Consider the following 17888-nt stretch of genomic DNA (forward strand, 5'->3'; position numbering starts at 1 on the left):
CCAAGAAGATAGCGGCGGGTAAGGCATTCATTATGCAAAGCAAGCATGTGGAGGAGACATTTCTTTTACTTACCCGAATTTGGAGCTCTCCAGGGGCATTCACAGATCTACCACGTAGCATATCGGATGCCGTGGACTTCTACCGTGCCGAAGAGGGGAGCTCAACGGAGAAGCTGTTCTGGTCCCAGTATGCTGGAGCCGAACACCCAATGCATCTGAGTGACCAACTGAAGCAATTGGTTGAACTCCATAGGGCGGCCGAAGTGGCCATGAAGGATTTCATAGTCCAGATGTGGCCTGGTGAGCCCCTGCCCGCCAGCTACTTCGGTCTTATAAAGCGGATGGTGAATGCCTGTCCGTGACTTGAAGTTATCAAGCGATCCGTTTGCATTGAGGGTGCCCGCCGGGCCTTTGCCCGTGCAAAGATGCATTGGGCCAAGCTGGATGCAGAGAAGCTTGTGAAGGAAGGACCGCCGGAGGGCAAGGCGCATCGCTACCCCGAGAAATATTATGATGGCATGATGAAAGGTGCTCGTCTCGTGGCCGATGAATGTACCAAGGACACAGTCTTTGAATGAATGTACTCATGTCATCTTTTGTAATATGAAAACGAACTGGTTTGCGCTATATAGCATTTTGGTGATTTAAAATATTACCTTCTATGCGGCTGTTTATAAGATTCTGAAAGTAGGCCAGTCGTCAGCTTCCGCCCCCATGTAACTAGTACTGGGGTGTTCGTGGAAAACCCAAAACAATCCAAATTGTTGGTCCGTGAAGGAGGTGTTTGGCGCAGCGAACAAGGCAATCGGACTATGTGGCTTTATAACTCTCACATAGCCATAGAAGTCTACAATTTTAAATTGCGGCGAAGCCCCTAGAATTCGGAAAGCCAAATTGGGGTGCTATACACGCCTAAATCGGACGAGGCCGACTGCTCACTTAAAGCGGAAAAAATCTTTAAGGGTTTTAAGACCTCTCGAACAACGACCAGCTCTCGCCGCATCATGACAGTCAGTTTTCGGCTTTCTCTACTGAGGTGCTTGTCCGGAAGAACCGGGACACAATCGCAGTAGTTATCCCTGCGCTACCTTAGCCGATATAATGGAACGTAAGGTACCAAAACAAGGGAGCCGGGCAAACCCAACTATTGACCCAAGACATGATTCGGAGCTGATGCATATAATTCTATAAGTTCGGGGTGCCGCACTGTTGAAAGTGTTCGGACTTATCTTGCCGTATTAAGGGGCACCATGAAAAGCCCCTGGCAAACTGACCGTACCCAAGTGTACGGGCTCAATATTAACTAAACATTTTTAGGGAAAATGTGAAGATAGGAATAATAAGCTGACGTTATATATTATCTCCCATTGATAAATAATACGTCCAAGCGTACGTGTACAATTAATGCGTTGAGCAAAAGCAAATAGGACTATTTGACATGTCCTATCCAAGGGCAGGCCGCATATAGGTATATAAAACAGGTATATTGGTAGATACCACCTGGGTATTCCCTTTGTGCGTGAAACCTTGTTCCTCCTTGGTTTTCCCTCCTATGATGAGTCCGATGATCTGGCTCTCTGAAGAGGTTGCCCGAAAGTAGGGTCCTAAAAGAGAAAAGGGGGTTATTTAAAGTATGTTGCGACTGAACTGCGCTGTTTACCGCATTACTATTGTGCCTCCGCCTATGCCCATGGTATTTTGAGTGCATAATTGTGTACGCACGGCACGAATGCTGCCTGAATGGGGCTAGGGCGGAGGCCGGACTGCTAGTCGCGCTCTTGGCGTGCCTGGCGACCCTGTTGCAGGGTACTCCGGACTCGCTTGACGGTGTTCGGGGTTGTTGTCGTCGGATTGGTGGTTTGCCGGGAAGGCTGCTTTGTATTTGTGCCGCGAGGGCTGCAGTATGCTCTTCTGTACGAAGAGAGCAGTCCGTGTTTCCATTGACTGTTATAACCCCGCGAGGTCCTGGCATCTTGAGCTTGAGGTATGCATAGTGTGGTACCGCATTGAATCGAGCGAATGCGGTTCGTCCAAGCAGTGCATGATAGACACTACGGAAAGGGACGATATCGAAGATTAACTCCTCGCTTCGAAAGTTATTCGGAGATCCGAAGACAACTTCCAGTGTTATGGAGCCCGTACAACGGGCCTCTACTCCTAGAATTACACCTTTGAAGGTGGTTTTGGTGGGCTTGATCCTTGAGGGATCGATGCCCATTTTTCCTACTGTGTCCTGATAAAGCAGGTTCAGGCTACTGCCACCGTCCATAACGACTCGCGTAAGGTGGAATCCGTAGATGATTGGGTAGAGGCCCAATGCGGCTGAACCGCCGTAACGGATGCTGGTAGGGTGATCCCTACGATCCAAAGTGATCGGACATGCTGACCATGGGTTGAACTTTGGGGCGAATGGCTCCATCGCATAGACGTCCGTTAGTGGTCGTTTTTGTTCCCGTTTGGGAATGTGGGTGGCACAGATCATATTCACCGTTTTCACATGGGAGGAAATTTCTTCTGTCCCCCCATGTTCAGACGCCGGGGCTCCTCATCATTGTCGCTGTGCAGCCCCTTGTCCTTGTTTTCGGCATTTATTTTACCGACCTATTTGAACACCTAGCAGTCTCTGTTAGTGTGGTTTGCTGGCTTATCCGGGGTGCCGTGAATTTGGCACGAGCGATCAAGTATGCGGTCCAGACTGGATGATCCCTGATTGTTTCTTTTGAACGGCTTTTTCCGCTGACCAGATTTTGAGCCACTGAATCCGGCATTGACTGTTGTGTCTTTAGTGTTGTCTCCATTGTTCGGACGCTTATGTCTGTTGCGCCGTGGCTTGCCGTTACTGTCGCGGACATCCGAAGTGCCGGAGTTTATTGGCGTGGTGCTACTGCGAGCCAACCAGCTGTCCTCGCCCGCGCAAAAGTGGGTCATGAGTGTCGTGAGGGCCGCCATGGACTTTAACTTTTCCTGGCCAAGGTGTCGGGCGAGCCACTCGTCGCGGATATTATGCTTAAAGGCCGCCAAGACTTCGGCATCTGGATAGTCGACAATTTGGTTCTTTTTAGTTAGGAACCGAGTCCAGAATTTCCTGGCTGACTCTCCTGGCTGTTGGGTAATGTGACTCAGGTCATCAACATCCGGTGGTCGCACGTACGTTCCCTAGAAGTTGTCGAGGAACGCGTCCTCCAGGTTCTCCCAACTGCGATGGAATTTGCCGGCAGGCTATTTAGCCAGTGTCGGGCCGGTCTTTTGAGTTTAAGGGGAAGATACTTGATGGCATGTAGATCGTCACTGCGGGCCATGTGAATGTGGAGAAGGATGTCTTCGATCCATACTGCAGGGTCTGTTGTGCCATCATATGATTCAATGTTTACGGGTTTAAACCTTTCTGGAAATTCGTGATCCATCACTTTGTCAATGAAGCAGAGTGGGTGTGCGGCGCCTCTATGCCGGGCTATGTGGCTACGCAGTTCGAATAAGTTTGGTTGGCTATGTTCGGCCCGGCCAGACATGTTGATAGTGTATTCGGCATGACAATCATCGTCACGTGTTGGGGCGCGCCCCCGTGATCCGTAGATCGATCTTGGCTGTCCTGCCTTGTTTTCCAGTATGTCTCGCAGGTCCTGCCTATTGCGCAGGGCCGTGGTGTGTTGGCATGGGGGTGCGGGCTGGTATTCGAGCTGATACACCATTTTATCCCGGCCACGAGGTGGCCGGTCAGCCTCGTCCTGTGCTGGTAGTACAGGCTCCTCCTCGAGTTGAGGTAGCAACTTGTGCTTTGGGTAACCTTTGGTGTGGCACTCGAGTCCATATTCCTCGGCTGCCAGGACTTTAGTCCATCTGTCTGTGAGCAGATCTTGATCAGCTTGAAGCTGTTGCTGCTTCTTTTTCAGGCTCCTCGCAGTGGCCATAAGCCGGCGCTTGAAGTTCTCCTGCTCTATGGGGTCCTCAGGCACGCCAAATTCATCGTCGCTGAGGCTCATCTCATCTTCGGAGGGGGCATGTAGTTGTCCTCCTCCGGGTATCCGTCCGTCGCCTGTTCGTCTGGGCTGACATGCCCGTCTTCCTATTCGGCCTGCTCGAAGGCAGTCTGATCGGGGTTGTATTCATCTTCGGCACCATCCGGATTGTTTTCGTCTCCTGTGCCGGTATTGCTGTGGCGGGGCTTGGAGCGGCGCCGATGATGCCCATGCTTTGCTTTCTTCCTTGAGGGTTTCTCCTCCATTGCCTCATCGCCTTTGGTTTCTTTCGGAGTGTCCACCATATATATATTCATATGTGGAGGTGGCTGTTCAGTGCCCCATGGGCGGTGGTTCCTGTTCTTCTCCTACGTTGGTGTCCACACCGCGATGTCTTCAGAGTCGAAGTCAAGCACGTCGGTCAAATCATCGACCGTGGCAATGAAGTGGGTGGTGGGTGGGCAACGAATTCCCCCGTCGCTTGCTTCCCACTTGAGCCGTACATAGTTCGGCCAAGAGTCTCCTGACAAAGAGAGAGACTTTAACGAGTTCAGCATGTCCCCAAAGGGCGAGTGCTGGAAGATATCCGCAGCGGTGAGCTCCATTACCAGAGCCCAACCAGATTCGGCGGGCTCGTGGGTGCACGGACTGGAACCTACAGTCGGACATGAGTCCGGGGGTCCGGTGTCACATGCTTCCTTGGGAGTGGAGTCTGTGCTCGGCTCTATCACTGATGAGTGTGCGGCCTCCGGGGCAGGTTCCATCCACCCGTCCTCGGACGATGCGATCTGCCCCGGATTTAGTTCCGAAGCTCCTGCAGGTGTGATATCCCGAGTATTGTCCGATAGCAGGTCTAAGTCGTGCTCGTCGTGACTGTTCGGTGCTCCTAGTGTAGGCCCGAATCCGTCGAAGATCAAGTCTCCGCGGATATCGGCCGTGTAGTTTAGGTTTCCGAACCTGACCTGATGGCCAGGGGCGTAGCTGTCGATCTACTCTAGATGGCCAAGCAAATTGACCCGCAGTGCGAAGCCGCCGAACACGAAGATCTGTCCGGGGAGAAAAGTCTCACCCTGGACCACATTGTTGTTGATGATTGAAGGATTCATCAAGCCTTGCAGTGACGACACAGAGTAACTCTCAATGAAAGCACCAATGTAGGTGTCAAAACCAACGGATCCCGGGTAGGGGGTCCCGATCTGTGCATCTAAGGCTAATGGTAACAGGAGGCAAGGGACACGATGTTTTAACCAGGTTCGGGCCCTCTCGATGGAGGTAGAACCCTACTTCATGCTTGATTGATCTTGATGATATGAGTATTACAAGACTTGATCTACCACGAGATCGTAGAGGCTAAACCCTAGAAGCTAGCCTATGATTATTATGATTGTCCCTCCATGGACTGAACCGTCCGGTTTATATAGACACTGGAGGGGGCTAGGGTTTACACAAGGTCGGTTATAAAGAAGGAGATCTAATATCCAGATCACCAAGCTTGTCTTCCACGCAAAGGAGAGTCCCATCCGAACACGGGACAAAGTCTTGAGTCTTGTATCTTCACACGGTCCAACAGTCCAGCCAAAGTATATAGTCCGGCTGTCCGGATACCCCTAATCCAGGACTCCCTCAGAGACCACATTAAGTCGTTCACAAGTGCGTCCAGCAAGCCGATAGGACCGCCTTATTTGCATCCAGGAAGTCCGTTCAGCCAGTGGACACATAAATGTACTAGTACTACAGCATAGCATTGTCCGTCCAGCTTAGTGTGGTAAGTGGTTTCTCGAAGAAGAAGATGGAGAAGCGGAGTCAGCGAAGAGTGAAATGATGGTTGCTTTGTCCGTGCTTTATGATTTGATGTCTCACTGCTTTGTGATATGTGATAGAAGGGACAGGGGAGTAGACTATGTGCTCTATACTGCACATGCGTCCAAGCATGGGAGATAGAGGAGAGAGGTTGCATTTTTCTATTCCTTCAATCAGTCAATTAGGGAGCTTCGGTTCCATCTTTTTGGCTTTGGCAGCACCGTCCACAATGGTTCCCATCAATGCCAAAAGCTATTTTCACATTCGGCTACACATTTTGGATGCCCTTAACCGTACCACTTTGGTTTTGCTCATGTGTGCTATCTATTAAAAATTCGACTATATTGATCTAAAAAAGTATAGTATCAAGATTAGTAAAAAGGAGGTGATTTTGCCACGCGGATGGCGGGGGAGGTTTCTTATTTTTAGAGGACGTTGGCCTGGCGGTTTGCTAATTAACATACGGACCCACGTGTCAGTGCCTCACCAAGCTGATCTGCATCCCACATGAGGCAGAACAACGGCAGAAGCAACACGTGGTTAACTTGAGGAAGATGAGGGAGAAGCGGATTCAGCAACGAGTGAAATGATGGTTTCTTCGTCCCTCCAACTTATGTTTTTAGCATTATTACTAGCAAGATGAACATGCATTGCACGAAGTTGATAAGAAAGGTAACCACAACTTATAATTTCACGGATGGAGTACTAGTTACAGTGATGCATATAATTGCCTCCAAATGTGAGCAAAGGGATTGCACATGTCTGTATTGACTCGAATGAGAATGCAATAATGCAATAAGAATTAAGACCACGATGATGCGATCACAGTGGTGGTTACAGGAGGCAATAAGAAAGATGCATCCATCAACGTACGACCTCCTCCTCCTTGACTCAGTGCGTCGGGCCACTGGCCGGCGACTTAGCAGCTGCGGCTTTTGTGGCGAGGTCAAGTTGCTTCTCAACAAAGGCTTGCTATGCTTCCATCCAGTTGAGGAAGGCCAACATCGTAGCGTCCTCACCGGCCTTGTAGATACCTGCAGGGCGAGGCGCCTCACAGCGAGCGCGACCTCTAGGTGGACATTCTTTGTTGCATTGGCAGGCAGTCGCAGGGGCACCAGTGCTTGAAAGAGGTTCCGGCCATGGAGGCCGATTAGGGTGGTAGGCAATGAGGATTCCAGGCGCGCGGGCTGGAGGAGTACGGCGATGTTGTCCGCGAGCTTCTTGACGGCGGTGAACTTGTTGATGGTGGCAATGATCATCTGGTCCAATTGAGAGTCATAGCTGGCGTCGGCGCTGGCCATCCACCAGCTGATCGCCAACACCATCTACAGATGATCCTCGGTGCCATGCCGCAGGACGGAATCGTGGACCATATGGCACAGCTGCTGGCCGCTCGCGTGCATTGGTGCCATGGGTCTGGAGTGAGTACTTTTGTGCTTAGTGAAGGTTCTTAGGTGCATACGATGTGGTAGATGCATTATAACGGAGGGGCGCCTTTATATGAGTGCAAACTACGTTGCATTCACATCGTGCTGCCTCTTTTCCTGGTCCTCCTCCCATCACTTCCCTCATGCATTCACAATGATAATTGAAGGAGGATTCACCATTGGGCATTCAATATTTCATGAACCGCTACCCTCTCCCTCGTCTGCATTAAAGCCGTATCAGGAACTGTGCCGCCCGCTGTCAAATCGAATAGTACTGTACCGCCCGCTGCACGCCCGGCTGAACACGCCTCCTCGCCTCCATCAAATGCCCCCGTTAAACCCGCATGCAAATGGAGAAATCTTGTATTTGAAGTACTCTGTGGGTTCCACTGTCAGTACAATGTGTACATGACTTGTAGGCTGGTTATCGTACAGAAAGTTAAAAAGAAACAAATACATCCTTAATCTTGTATTGTAAGTACTCCGTGGGTTCCACTCTCAATACAGTAGCGAAATAATTATATATTAAAATATATAAAAAAGTAAACTTTAGGACAAAATTCGAACTCAGGTCATCGCGTTGCAAGCATCCGGCCCGGACAAGTACAACAGGTGTTCGTTCTGACGATGCAAGAGAAATATCACTATAGAAATGAGCTCGTCCATTGCAATAGATCGAAAGTAGAATAATACATATTCACAAATTTGAAAGAAAATAGTTTAGTTTTGATATACATATCACTAAAAATATCTTATGTTTCACCCCAAATATATTCTTTTGGCTATTTTGATGAGGTAAGGGAGGTTTCAAGATACTAAGGGGTTTTGTGTAAACTGGAACAGAGAAGTGGGAGTTGTAGCAAAAAGGCCACGACTTACATCACAACATTAGATGCAGATCTAATGGTAAGAAATGGCGGATGGCAGACACACCATCATCACCAACTGAGTCTTTTATAGGAGTAGAGATTACTTCGTCCCTCGAACTTAACTGCGGGAAAGGTGTTGCTTTGTGATTGACGCCTCATTGCTCATTACTATGCCGGTGTCATGACCGGGGTGCTTCACCCCTGCTGCTCTGCATTGTTATATCGGTATGGCACGTGGACCCGGTTGCTTGATGTCCCACATGTCGGCAAAAAGGACTAGAACATTTATAAAAGCGAGCACTCCACTCTTACGACGGAGGAGTACATGACATGGCGGTACTGTAGTACTACTATAGTTTTGCTGTTTCGCACGATCTATCGATGAAACCCGATTAAACGGGCAAGGGCGGGATTGTTCCCGCACGGTAGATGATACTAGCCATATATTTCAAAGGCAATTCTAATGTATGCAAACTGAATAATTTAGTGACAATATGAGATCTAGTAAAACTAAAAACACATATGATTTACTGTGTTAGAGTGTAGTAGTAGTGTTGTATTGCATGGTTGTTAGATGTAACATGCAAGAACGTGTAGAGATGTACTTTTGAGGGCCTATAGAGAGAAATTGGGCATAAAGTGGATTCAAATATTTGTATTAATCTTCATAGCATTTGTAACTCATATCTACATTTTGTACAGTAGACGTGAATGCCTGTTCGCTCTTACGAAACAAGTACAACAATAATGGGGTGGCGTGCGCCAATTTAGGCACTGGCATGTTGGTCTACTCGTCTCCATAGAGAGAGTGATAGAAGAGATAAATACACGGGTGGTCAGTGTATTTCAAGCGAAAAGCGTAATACGGTCATCGGACTTCAGAATACGCTCATTGCGGTCACTATATACGTTTTGCGGTGATTATACGGTCACTTGCTCACCGTTCAGCATTGGATTGAACTCTGTTGACTGGCCAAATAGTCTATGTGGCACTATGTTGACTAGTTAAATTAACCATGTTCCTTGTGGGTCCCACCTAATAGTTCGCCTAGGAAAAAGGTCAGATAAACACAAATTTACGCAGGTGCAACAAGACTCCAAACCGTGTGCTGGAACCACCTGGTTGTGTATGTATCTGTCAGGGCCTGATGTGTGTGCATGCATGTGTAGGTTGAGCACTCGAGCGTGAGAGTGTGTGTTAGTCATGTGGTGCATGCATGCGTGCGTGCATATGTGCATGTGAGTGTTGCGTGCGTGCGTGGCTGTGTGTGTACATGTGTGAGTGTTGCGTGCGTGCATGGCTGTGTGTGTACTTGTGTGAGTGTTGCGTGCGTGCATGGCTGCGTGTGTTCGTGTGAGTGTTGCGTGCATGCGTGCGTGTGTGCATAATCACCACACCAGCTCTTGTATGTTAAAACAGATGACTCAGCATACCAATACATGGCCACCTTGTTCGCTGTGCCCGCGGTCTTGACTTCGCACGACCGTCCAATATTTTTTTATCGTTTTTTTCTTTCTTATACACGGCGACAGGTGGGCCCAATGGTTGTGAGCTAATGTGATGCAACAGTAGAGGTGCCACGTCGAGCGTTTAACTGGTCAACTAGTCGTGTCTTCAGCAAATACATAGCTATACGGTGATCTCATGATTGTATAATAACCAGAAAACGTAAATGGTGACCGTAATGAGTGGATTTAGAAGTCCAATGTACATATCGTCCTTTCTCTTCAAATACAATGATCGTCGATGTATATATCGCGAGAGAAAGATGAAACATGTGTGAATATGCTTGGGGCGTACTTTTAGAGGACCTGGAGATAGTTTGTGTGCATATGTGAAAGGGGTCTAGAGGGGGTGTATGCGATGGAGAGAGAGATGCTCTTCGTTTCTCTTTATTATGAATAACTTTATATATAGTATAAAAATATAAAAATTCGTAGTGCGGAATAAATATCATTGGGGGCACCATGCAATGCAAATTAACGTTCGTACTCCTCCATATAATTTTGTATGTTGTATATATGTGGAAATTCTAAAATAATTTTTTGGCCACACTTTGTGTGATTTTATTCAAAAGTAATGTTGTATGCGAAATAAACGTGAAGAGAGGGCTTTTAGATCAATGGAGTATGTAACGTAACATGTGTGAATGTGTAGTTGATGTATTTGGCAGGGCCTAGAGAGGTATGTGTATGTATTACGTATTCGAGAGAGGAATGGATAGAGGGGCCAGCGGCTCAGGGGGGGGGCATGGGAGAGATAGAACGAGAAATGAGAGGTCTAGACAGAGAGAGAGAGACGAATAGGATGTCACGGCGAGAGATGCCCTTGAGTTTGTATATGCAAGGGGGGAGGGGATAGAGGCACGGGGAGAAAATATTTTGTGTTGTGTCTGTGTTGGTACATGTGGGTGTGAGAAGATAACGAGACCTAGGGGATTAGGGTGTGTCATCGCATGAGGTACGGTGGGCCGAGGTGAGGCCATTGGCTCGGTTCCGTCCTGCGCCACATTGGTCGACCCGTGACGCATTTAGGGAGACCCATGGAGGACTAGTCGTACAAGACAAAGATAGCAGAGTCGTGAAGGACTCTGTGTCAACTGACAAAACCGACTAGGATTTATAACCCTAGGTCCTCGGACTAAGGTAACCCCTTATCTCTGCTATTGCTCTTCATCCCACCTAACTTGAAGGGGCATCCTAAAGAATGCTCTGCTAGAATCATACTCGTCAATTAGGAAGAGAGGTGGAGACAATGCGTGAGAGACATGCCTAAAGATAATGTGTGTGCGGGATACACGTAGGCAGGTCTATGTATATAGAAAGGGTCGATGGGGATTGTGCGTGTGTATGCTTGTGAGAGGAAGAGTGCTTGTGATAAAGGATACTGAAAACAGTCGTAAATTGTTACAAGAGTGAGCGAAGGTTATATCGAGAGCATTTGTGCGAGAAAGACACCCCGGGAGAGAGTGTATGAGAGACCACCAATGGATATACACCATGTGTGCGTATGTGTGAGAGAGAAAGTCAGTGTGTGTGTGAGGAGGGGCCTATGGAGAGTGAAACTACACATAAAAGACGGATGTACACATTGATTAAAAATATAAATTGTCTCAAAATATTAGGATAGGATCATGATATTTGCAATGCGCATAAGGAACGGTGATTGATCCATCAGACATCTATATTCTATCGAATTTGAGCATGTCTATGTTATTATTCGACATAATTGATCCACGGAGTTAGTATTTTGGACTCCAGACAATGCATAGCTTTAGCAATCGAATAGAAATGTGAGTATAGTTCATGTTCTGTGTGTAAAGCACATTACACATACAAAAGTTACACAATGAACATTATAAATAGCTAGCTAGGAACTAGCATACATTTGAATTTAACTTAAGGTGGTTTAAAAAATTGAAAATCAACACAAAATCCATTAATTTTTTTGAATTCGATATCATGGCATTTGTAAATCATACCTAAATTATGAGGGCACCAATCTTTGCTCTGCTTTTGTACATAATAGCATATATAGTCGTGTACAAAATAGATTCAAAATTACCTCCTCCATTCCAAAATAATCGTAGTTATAGGATTTTCAAGTGTCAAAATTTCAAAAAGAAGCGCATCATTTAATGGGATTTTCAAACATACAAGGTCAAATTTAACATTTTCTATTTAGGTCAATCCTCAAAGTTCAAGAGTACTCCCTCCGTTTTTATTTAGTCTGTGTATTAGCTTTGGTAAAAGTCAAGCTTTATAAACTTTGACCAAGTTTATAAAAATATATTAACATAAGCAATAACAAATCAATAAAATTAGATTTATTATTTAATGTACATTTACATCATATAGATTTGTTATGATAAATGTTTATACTATTTTTGATAAACTTGGTTAAACTTTATGAAATTTGACTTCAGTCAACTCTAATATGTAGAGTAAATAAAAACGGAGGGAGTACTCTAAACGTGAATGCTTTTGTTTCAAAATTTCAAACGAAGCACCAAAAGAGCACGTACTCGCCCGAAACCGTGTGAGACCAATGTTTGGTAGAAGGAAATTACTTTTCTAACTCCTCCCCGTGAAACTTGCCGGCCCAACGTCCAATGGTCTAAACCAGGGTAGGTTTGTAGCTTCATCTAGACGCCACACAACCGCCTCCGAAAAACATTCATACACAATGACCGCCTAAGCACATGTGCGCGGCCGAAATCGCTCCTGCCCACTATTTGGAACACTTGGGGTTACCATCCTACCCCCGACCCGCAGTAGGTCCGAAATATAAGAGGGGGGCAAAGTTTGTACTTTCCCCAAATTTGAAACAAGCGCGTCCCATCTATTCGAGAAAAACGAAAACAAGTGCGACCCAGACCGAAACGTGGTTCTCCCTTAGCTCCCCCCGCTCCCCTGTTCGATTCCCCATTCATACTCCATGGGCGCCAAAACTACCTCTCCACCAGCCGCAAAACCCCGGCGTCCTCCGTCCGCCATCCCATCCCACCCATCAACCGCCGTCCTCCTCCATCACGCTGGAGCCGATATACTGATGTCGTCGTCCACCGCAACAGCAACCTCCATGACTAGTAGTTGAAGCCGAGGCCGAGCTGCCTCCAGGACGCTGACGTGCGCCGTACTCGAGCCAGTTCAACCACGCCGTCCTATGCCTCACCACTCATGCTCCAACTTTGCCACCGTCCACCGCACCGGAGTTGTTCCCGCTACGCTGTCCTTGCCGCCTCGGATCTGCTTCCCCTCCGCCGACAGACGACCACCGCAACACATTCAACAATTTGGCCATGGGTTCGTCCAAGGCTCCACCCTCCTCCAAAACATCGGTTCCCCGGTAAAAACAAGAAAATTGCCACGACATCTAGAGGACGTAGCATTGGCAACCGGAAATGGTACTCCTCGTCCCTTATTCGTGCAAATCTTACGTGTCTACTTGCACGGTATTCATCCCACAGAAGACACTAGTTGACCGCTTCTTCCTGATACTAGATGTTCCTAGTAACTCGCGATGCACAAGGTTTCTCCTCATGTACTATTTCACCTTAGCTTAAGGTTCATCGCCCCCTGGATTTGAATTCCTAGTTAGTTGATTCCCAATTAAAGGAAGCATTCCCCAGTGTAACAGGCGCTAGTCCGCCTATTACACCGGGGAAGCAACACCTCATTGTTTATCTTAAGGGTGTGTGGGGCCTAGAAGCTGTTGGCGCCTGATCTGGAGGTCGGCCGGGATTAAAGGGATGGTCGGGGGCGCTGCCAAGCACGGCGGTGGTGTGAGGTCAAGGGGAGGGCAGGGCGGCAGAGGCAGAGGTCTTGGACGCTGGTCGCTGGCGGTTCCAGAACGATCGTCAATAGTGACTGGAGGGAGGTATACAAAGTCCATCTGCCAGTTCCTTATAAATCGGACGGTTCATAAAAAATTGACTGGCCAATTTATTTTCAGTCGACTGTTATTTTGATAGGACCACATGTGGTGGTGTATTGGAGGAGTACCTGCATTTACCAGCCATCCATGTGCTCATATATTACAGAATCATACGGAGTAGAATCTAATTTTGTTTGCTATGCAATGTTGTAGAGCTATCATATGTCTCCTGTCATTTATTTTTCAGCCCCCTGCTATCTACTAATTTTACAGTGCACTAGTTTTGCACACACCTCACCCATACTCTCACTATTGTGTTTTTATGCATGGGTATTTCAGACTCTGCCTTGACAGAAGCATGAAATAAAAGAGAGAAGTCTCTCCTGCTTTCTTCGCCGCAGGCAAGACACGTGTCGGATGTTCAACAGATGGAGATGGTAAACGTAGCTCTGGAGTTGATGATCTCACTCGCCATGAACCACCATCCCAGGTGCTTGCTTTAACTTTACGGTGTCATATGTGATTGCATGTTGCATATGGTGTCTACCTTGTATTGCTTCCAATTTGGTTAAATTGCATCTGCTTAGCTTACACATTATACCTTTGAATATGACATGTCGTCCTGTTTTTGGTACATACTAGTACATCTGTCTATTAACCATGTTCTGATATCAAACTAATGTTCTTGTGTATCCCTCATCAATCACTTAGGATGAGGCAGTCAGGCTAGTGGACTACTGCGAGAAAAGATCCTCATTTAAAGAATGCAGCGTCAACCTCCCCACATGATTCTCAAGAACCAACTTGGCAGCATGATATGTGTTTGCATGTTGCATATGGTGTCTAGATTGTAATTCTTCCAATCTGGTTAAATGCATGTGCTATTCTGCTTAGTTTATACATTATACCTATTAATGTGACATGCCTTCCTGTTTTTAGTATATAGTACATCTGTATATTAAGCATGTCCTTACATAAAAATGTTGTTTTTTTGTATCCCTCATCAATCACCATGACAAGACACCTTTAGTATATGCAGTGTGATATTAGTTGCATATTTCATATGATTTATAGCATGTGCTTCGTCTAATTTGTTGAAATGCCATTTATGATGGGACGCTTTTAACTGGGTAGAGTCATATTGGTTGCATGTTTCAAGTGGTGTCTAGCTTGCATTGCTTCTTATTTGTTGAAATGTCTTCCGCTTAGTTTACACAGAAAGGACACGTAAGCATCGAAGGCATCAAGAAGAAGATGAAGCAAGGCAAGGCCCCAAGATTCTCAGAAGATGAGAAAGGGATTGCGTGGTTTGGGAATTGCATTTGCATACACAACAAGGTTGAGCTCAAGAATTTGATCTTGCAAGAAGCTCATGAAACCCCGTATTCCATCCACCCCCTGAGGGACAAAGATGTATCAAGACCTGAAGGAGAGATTCGGGTGGCATGGCATGAAGAGAGAGATAGCCACTTTCGTCGCTAAGTGTGACGTATGCCAGAGAGTCAAAGCTGAACATCAGCGACCCACTGGATTGTTACAACCTCTCAAGGTGCCTGAATGGAAGTGGGACAAAGTCGGGATGGACTTCATCACCGGATTACCCAGGTCAAGCAAGGGACATGAGTCCATTTGGGTCATTGTTGACCATTTGACCAAGGTGGGCCACTTCATTCCTGTCAAGACGACCTACAAGGGGAACCAGTTAGCCAGTCTCTACATCAACCGAGTCATAAGCCTTCATGGTGTTCCCAAGGAGATTGTGTCAGATAGAGGAACCCAATTTACCTCAAGGTTCTGGAAGAAGTTCCAAGAGGCCTTGGGGACCAAGTTGTCCTTCAGCACTGCTTTCCATCCACAGATCGGAGGTCAGACGGAATGAGTGAATCAGATACTCGAAGACATGCTCTGAGCCTGTGTCTTAGCATATGGAGCTAAGTGGGAAGATTGCCGACCCTTTCCTGAGTTTTCCTTCAATAACAGCTACCAGTCCAGTCTTCAGATGGCACCGTTTGAGGTGCTATATGGACGGAAGTGCCGCACCCCCCTCAATTGGTCCGAGACTGGAGAAAGGCTAGTCTTTGGACCCGATATCCTTCGTGAAGCAGAAGAGCAAGTCCAACTTGTCAGAGAACGTTTGAAGACTGCAAAGTCAAGACTAAAGAGCTACGCTGACTCACATCATCGAGACATGACCTTCTGAGTTGGAGATCATGTCTATCTCTGGGACACACCTCTCAAGGGAACTCAGCAGTTCCATGTCAAAGGAAAGCTCGCACCAAGATACATCGCCCACTTCAAGATTATTGACCGATGAGGAGAAGTTGCTTACCAGTTAGAAATGCCACTTGAACTATCCTATGTGCACAACGTATTCCACGCATCACAACTCCGGAAGTGTATCCAAGTTCCAGACAAGCCTGACCTTTACAAGGACGTCGATCACCAAGCCATTGACCTTCGGCCTGATTTGACTTATCGTGAGAGGCCCATCTGCATTTTGGATGAGGCTGAGCGATGCACTCGAAGCCGCACCATCAAGTACTTCAAGGTCCAGTGGAGAAACCACACTGAAGCAGAAGCCACCTAGGAACATGAAGACTACCTTAGATCTGAGTTTCCCGATTTCTTTTAGAGCCTAGTTTAGGAATCTCGGGGACAAGATTCTTGTGAGGGGGGTATGTCTGTCACACCCTGTTTTTGTAACATGTCATTTGCATTAATAAAGCATGAAAATTTGGACCAACAAAAACTTCTGCATCATTTGGCTTTTTATTTGGAGTTCGTTTTTCTCTTTGTGATTTGTAAGTGCCCTTTAAAGTCAACACAACTCCAACTTCTATACTTCATATCCTTGCCCCAAACATCTGCCCAATGATCATGCCATGTGTATAGTGCAATATAGTATTTTCTTACAAAAATAATTTTGCCAAATAGTATTTTCAAAAATTAGTTTTCCAAAAACCCCTGAATTGAGCTTTGCACTACAAGTACTTGATTTGGGGTATGAAAAATATTTCAAAGAGTATATTTGAAACCTATTAGATGCAGGACTCCCATAAACCACAAAAATATAATTTTAAAGGTAATTTTCCTATTTTATTTAAAGGCTTTTTCTTTAGGCCAGAAATGGTCTTAAATAGGTTAAAATTACTTAAAAGCTTCAAAAATATTTTAGAAAAATCAGGGAAACTCAGCGGACATATATTTTCCATATATAAGAGTTTCAACACATGGTCATGTTCAAAATATTGGGAAAAACCCTCCAAAACCATTTCTGTCCATTTCAAGTATTTGAAATATTTATACAAGAAATATTTTCCAATAAATCCAAGGAAAATCTAGCAAGTCAAAAATACATATTTTGATCACCTTGCAAAGCCTCATCTCAATTAATGTCATTTTGGTTCACCAAAATGCCCCGAAACCCACTCTGACCAGAATCAAATTTGAAAAACTTTGTACTGCCATAATGTCCTTGATCCCAACTTTTGTGAGCATGATCACATGACCAAATGAGGCCACCACACCAAGTGGTGCATTAAGGAGAAGTTATTTACTCAACTGGATCTGCACAAGTTCATTTCTGCTAATTTCTAGGGTTTACAAAAGTTGCATTGGCAACTTTGCCCAAATGAGCTCAAGATTTGTGGAAGGCCCTAATTATATGTGCCATTTCACCCTGTGGAGTCTCATGACAAATGGAGATCATCTACTTGCCCAAACCAGCATCAAACACCTTCTGCCACTTTACCAAAAACTCTGTTTCGTCCTCTTCCACTAATCTCCGTGAGTCTTACTTTCTACCACAACCCCTCCTAGTCCCCCTTTATCACCTGGATGCTTTTCTGCCCGTGGAAGTAATGATGAAGGGGGGTGGAACCCCCTTTTTATTCTCTCAATAGTGGATTCCTCCCTCTCTCTCAGTCTCCTTCTCTCCCCTCAGCTTTCCAGAGCATCCACGGCTCCCCAGGACTTTTGCCCACACCTCCTGCAGCCTCCAGACACAAGTGGGCATGCGCGGACGCGGGAAAGCCGTGGATGCCGGCCAAAGCCGCACTCTGGAGCGCCTGGCAGGGCACCCGACCGTTGATGCCGTGTCCACTGACCACCTTGAGTCTTCCCTGCGTGCCAGTCGATGCCCTCGACGTCCGCTCCATGCCAGCAGGCCGCCCACTTGCTCCCGCGCCCTCCTCTCTCTCCTGCAACTCGCGCCAGAGCACCGCCTCGCTCGGCCAATGCTCGCGCCGCCCCTATGGCCCGCCCACAGCTCGTCCCGCTCCTCCTCTCTCTCCCTAGCACCCTAGAACACCCCCACGAACACCCCCGAGCCCTCCATTCCCTCTCTAACGGCTACCCGAGCCGATCCCGCAGGCACCCGTAGGCCACGCCTACGGTGGACCTCGGCCAGCCTATATAAGGCGACCCCGAGCCCCTCTCTCACTCCCTGTCGCTCCCCCAT

This window comes from Triticum dicoccoides, chromosome 2B, assembly GCF_002162155.2.
Source record: "Triticum dicoccoides isolate Atlit2015 ecotype Zavitan chromosome 2B, WEW_v2.0, whole genome shotgun sequence".
NCBI classification, from domain to species: Eukaryota; Viridiplantae; Streptophyta; class Magnoliopsida; order Poales; family Poaceae; genus Triticum; species Triticum dicoccoides.